A 5,449-nucleotide genomic window follows, 5' to 3' on the forward strand; every position below is an offset into this window, starting at 1 on the left:
GTGTAATCATCATTGTGGCCTTTGAAAACAGTCTGGTGTGAGAGCAAAGCTTTTTTTCAGAATACAGGCACATAACCTGCCCTCATGAAAAACAAGTGTATTTATGATACCTGAGACTGCCTTACAACATTCCCCCAATGACTCTAATGTACCTTTCTTTTTTTTTTTCGTAGCATTAGCCTGTCTCTCATTGGTGAAAACATCCTCACTACATGTACTACGTTATTTTATTAGTCTCAAGTCGCTACTTAAAGTCTATATAAGCCTCAATAACTCTAATGTATCTTTCTTTTTTTTTTCGTAGCATTAGCCTGTCTCTCATTGGTGAAAACATCCTCACTACATGTACTACGTTATTTCATTAGTCTCAAGTCGCTACTTAAAGTCTATATAAGCCTCAATAAATACGAAAGCTGTAGTGATGGCCTGCTTCCCGTCAGCCAATCAGAGAGTTCTATTTTTCCGTTTTCTTTCTTACTCTTCGTAAAACTGATGTATCTTTCATTTGTTCTTACTTCTTGCCTCACGGTGTATTGGTGTCTTCTACTGCTAATATAACCGTGATTCTTTTTTTTTTTTTCTTTTTTATCATTACAAGCAGTATTATGAGTGCGGCTCTGTTCTGAGTGACAATTACCTCAGCACAGCCTCGACCAATCAGCACCAAGTATTCAAGTCACGTGATACTCTCTCGCCGTCTCCTCAGCCATTCGCTCTGCGCCCGCTGACGTGATGTGACGGGTCTCCGGTTGTGTTGCAGCGGTGAGGTGGTGTTGCATCTTTTCTCAGCGGGCGTGTTGTGGTGGAGTGCGGTGTGAAGGGAGAGGTGGATGTGAGTATGGCCTGGTGGTAGATAGGGAGGAGTGGATAGTGGAAGAGAGATGTGGAGAGTAGGATGGTGGAAGGGGGAGGTGGAGGTGGCTATGGCAGACGTGACTGGGTCAAGGTGGTGGTTGTGGTGGTGTTTGGTATGTGTGTGGTTGTAGAGGATGGAAGTGGTTGCCTAACTAGGGTGATGGTGGTGGTAGTTGCGGTGGGGGGGTGGAATGTTGGTGGAAGAGTGTTGGTAGTGATGGTGAAAGTGACTGGCTTGTGGTGAAGGTGGTTGTGATTGTTGGGGATGGTGGTGGTTGTGTAATAGTGGTAGGGATATCAGACCTAACGGTGTTGTGGTTGCTGGGTGCGGTTGAGGGCTGGGGTGGTGGTGGTGGTGGTGATGGTGATGGTGATGCTACGGTTGTCAAGGTTTATAGGGAGATGGTCGTGTGTGTGTGTGTGTGTGCGTGTGTACTCCTGTAACTAGCAAACTGGTGTCACTCGTTCACTTGTTTCACCTCCCTGTTTCAGACCTTCCTTCTCTTCCCTCCCCTCCCCTCACATCCCGCTCCCTTCCTCCCCTGCCCGCCACCCTCTCCCCACTCTTCCTCGCCTGCTCTGCCCTGCTCCTCGTGTTCCAGGTGGCTGTTACCTTATCTGATTTAATATATAATGGTTTTTATTTGAGATCGAAGCTCCACGTAATGAAAGGCAGAAATCTGTGCTTTTGATCACTATTATTGCACTATTGATGTAAACTTACAATACAAAATTAATTCTATTGGGAAATGAGTGTTTATTTAAACAACTCCATCTATATAATGACCTGTGTGATGTGACATCAGCGAGAGAGAGAGAGAGAGAGAGAGAGAGAGAGAGAGAGAGAGAGAGAGAGAGAGAGAGAGAGAGAGAGAGAGTAATAATATTAGTAAATGAGGCTAAATTTTAACGTTATTGACTCTTTGATAATGAAAATTAGATGACTGAGATTGTAGTTAAGTAAGTTGAGAAGTTGAGCAAATAAATACGAGCAGGCTGTCTGTCTGTCCGTCTTTCAATCAATCAAACAGTCAGTCTGTTGATGGAGGACTGGTGGAGAGAGCAGCCTGTGTCTGTCTGTCTGTCTTTCAGTCAGTCAATCTGTTGATGGGGGACTGGTGGAGAGAGCAGCCTGTGTCTGTCTGTCTGTCTTTCAGTCAGTCAATCTGTTGATGGGGGACTGGTGGAGAGAGCAATCTGTGTCTGTCTGTCTGTCTGTCTTTCAGTCAGTCAATCTGTTGATGGGGGACTGGTGGAGAGAGCAATCTGTGTCTGTCTGTCTTTCAGTCAGTCAATCTGTTGATGGGGGACTGGTGGAGAGAGCAGCCTGTGTGTCTGTCTGTCTGTCTTTCAGTCAGTCAATCTGTTGATGGGGGACTGGTGGAGAGAGCAATCTGTGTCTGTCTGCCGACGTGATTCCTGCCTCCATTGTTTCATTACATATGAAAACTACAAGAACGGGAAGTATTGGTTTTATTCATTAATTGACTGATGTGTGGTGGTGGAGGTGGTGGTGGCATTAGTAGTATTTAGGTGTTCAACTTAATAGGGAATGAAGGTAATGCGTATGCGCTGGTGGCTTGAAAGTAACAAGTGGTGATGAAAGGTGGTGGTTTGAGATGGTGGCAGGGCCTGTTACCACCTTCACTGTCCCAAGTCAAGGAGGGAGGCACTTCATTATTGTTACACCTGCTATTTTACTCACCTACTTTCTCTCTCTCTCTCTCTCTCTCTCTCTCTCTCTCTCTCTCTCTCTCTCTCTCTCTCTCTCTCTCTCTCTCTCTCTCTCTCTCTCATTTTATATTTGCCTGTTGTTCTTTTTCTTCCTCTTCCCAAATCCAATCAAACTGTATTTTTGTTGCCATTTTGAGTGCTAACACAACCCAACCTAACCTAACCTTTCTTTGTATTATTTATTTACTTTTTTTTAGTATTTCTAAGTGTGTCTAAGCCTTTTAAGTGGTAACCTACTTTAATTGTAACCTCTCATCACTATTGCAGAGGAGATAATTGGTGGGCTGTGTGTGGTGAGTGCCACATTGTCTGTGAGGGACCCTCAGAGCCACACAGCACCAGCTGCAACAGCTACAGCAGCAGCAGCAGCAGCAGCAGCAGGAGGAGGAAATGGCATCCACCTTCTACCTCACCCAGTGTCACGGGGGCCTCCTCCTCCTCCAGCACTAGTAGAGCTCCTGGATTATATATTTTTAGTAGTATAGTAGTAGTAGTAGTAGTAGTAGTAGTAGTTCCAGCATTTGTTGAAATATACTGGTAATTATACACTAATAATAATAATAATAATAATAATAATAATAATAATAATAATAATAATACATCTATCCAGGCCATTATTGTTGTGTAGAGTTGAGGTGCAAACAAACACCTGTAAGTGTGGACTGCCTTTATTCATCAGTCACACATACAAAACACAACAACAACTAACACATAAACAACAACACAATCAACACATCATTTAATAACAAACACAACACTAACAAAACAAACTCTCTTAATATTCTTTGTAAATTGTGAAAGAAAACAAAAAAAAGAAAAAAAAAGGAAAAAGGTGATGATAATGGTGGTCTTTCCCCAGCAGGTGGTGACAGAGAGGGTGGCCAGCTTGTCCCTCCCTCCTGCCACCCAGCCACAGCACTGGCAGTTGCTGCAGTGAGACTGCCCAGGCACAAGTTTGTGCACGTGTCCAGGACGTGAAGGTGATGGGAACGTGTCCTGTAGGAGGGAGCAGAGCTGTAACAGTACCCGAGTCTGCTGCTGTGCTGGGAGAAGGAGAAAAACATCAGCAGTAGTTAGTAGTGGTAGTAGAAGTATTCAGCAGTGCTGCTGCTGCTGCTGCTGCTGTCAGTGGTGCAGCTGTTCACTCCTCCACAGCTGCTGCCTTCCCTCAACATACTGTGTCTTCCCTCACCTACAATGAACAACTATGAACAATACCTCTCGTGCAATCAGGCAGCGCTCAGCTGTACTCACCGATAGACTGACCACTAAGAATTACCTGTGGGCCACATGACAAGGCCCACGCCAGCCAGGCTTGGTTGCCAATCAATAACAACAACAACAACATCTCGTGCAATGAAGAACACTGAATAACAACAACACCTCTCCCCTGCATCATCAACAATCAACAACATCTGCTTTGTTTCACTCATGCTGCCCCCCCCCCCCTCTCTCTCTCTCTCTCTCTCTCTCTCTCTCTCTCTCTCTCTCTCTCTCTCTCCTCACCTCACCTCACCTCACCTCAGGCCACAGCGCCACAGTATGTCCCCCCACAGTATGTTTACAAACCCACAGTGACTCCCCACAGCCCCTCACCAATAAGTGACCCCCTCACACACACACACACACACACACACACACACACACACACCATAACATACACAAATGCTGCATCTTGTACAATGGCCACAATAAAGAATGGACACACAAAATGGACAAACTTAATTTTGTTCCGACCTGCGTGAATGTAGTGAGGCTCAACATGTACAAATGAACAGTGAGGAGTGTATTAGATTCAAGACTCAAAGATATTATACACAAAGTACAGGACACAGGTTGATGATGAGTGTGGTGAGTCAAGCATTCATCTGTGGCTGGTCTGCCTCTTGAAGCACAGCACTGACCTCTTGCCCCACTTGTTCCAGCAACCCCCCTCTGATCTGTGTGGCAACAGCAGTACTAGTGCTGTGTGTTTGTGTGTGTGTGTTTAGTTCAAGTCAAGTGGGTTTTCAAGGGTGTTTTTACAGTTGTAGTGACAGATTAGCAACATTTCTGCATTACCGACAGGAGAAACATTCTTTTAAAAGGCTGGAGTTGAAGTGATGTGGGTTTTCAAAGGTGTTTTTACGGTTACAGTGACAGATCAACATTTCTGCATTACTCACAGGAGAAACACTCTTAAAAGGCTGTAGCTGAAATGATGCAGGTTTTCAAGGGAGTTTTTACAGTTGCAGTGACAGATTAACAACATTTCTGCATTACTGACAGGAGAAACATTGTTTTAAAAGGCTCTAGTTAAAGTGACGTGGGTTTTCAAGAGTGTTTTTACAGTTGCAGTGACATATTAACATTTTTGCATTACTGACAGGAGAAACACTTTTAAAAGGCTGTAGTTGAAGTGATGCAGGTTTTCAAGGGTGTTTTTACAGTTGCAGTGACAGATTAACAACATTTCTGCAGTACTGACAGGAGAAACATTCTTTTAAAAGGCTTTAGTTGAAGTGACTCGGGTTTTCAAGGGTGTTTTTACAGTTGCAGTGACACATTAACAACATTTCTGCAGTACTGACAGGAGAAACATTCTTTTATAAGGCTTTAGTTAAAGTGACGCAGGTTTTCAAGGGTGTTTTTACAGTTGCAGTGACAGATTAACAACATTTCTGCATTAGTGACAGGAAACACTTGAGAACCCGTCTAAGTGTCCCTGTGGCCTTGGAAACATGCAATATTCTAACACATGGGGAGGGGAAGCCAGATTAAAAAAAAATTTGAGAACTCAACTTTTTAAACAACGCAAGATTACAAACTTGATTCAATCCTGCGGAAACACAATTATGCAGCAAGAATTGGGTGTGAATAC

At 44.0% G+C, this 5,449-nt stretch overlaps 2 long non-coding RNA genes across 2 annotated transcripts in view; one reads left to right on the plus strand and one right to left on the minus strand.

The window, feature by feature from the left end:
• Window positions 1-681: 681 nt before the first annotated feature.
• Window positions 682-4,301, plus strand: LOC135098350 (uncharacterized). Its single transcript, XR_010266862.1, has 3 exons — window positions 682-832; window positions 2,857-3,038; window positions 3,449-4,301. It is a non-coding gene; the product is annotated as an uncharacterized LOC135098350 (long non-coding RNA).
• Window positions 3,495-5,449, minus strand: part of LOC135098349 (uncharacterized) — a 21,982-nt gene continuing 20,027 nt past the window's right edge. The window contains exon 10 of the long non-coding RNA XR_010266861.1: window positions 3,495-3,632. This is a non-coding gene — a long non-coding RNA (uncharacterized LOC135098349). The remainder of the gene's footprint in view (window positions 3,633-5,449) is intronic.

Source organism: Scylla paramamosain, unplaced genomic scaffold, assembly GCF_035594125.1.
Source record: "Scylla paramamosain isolate STU-SP2022 unplaced genomic scaffold, ASM3559412v1 Contig57, whole genome shotgun sequence".
Taxonomy (NCBI): domain Eukaryota; kingdom Metazoa; phylum Arthropoda; class Malacostraca; order Decapoda; family Portunidae; genus Scylla; species Scylla paramamosain.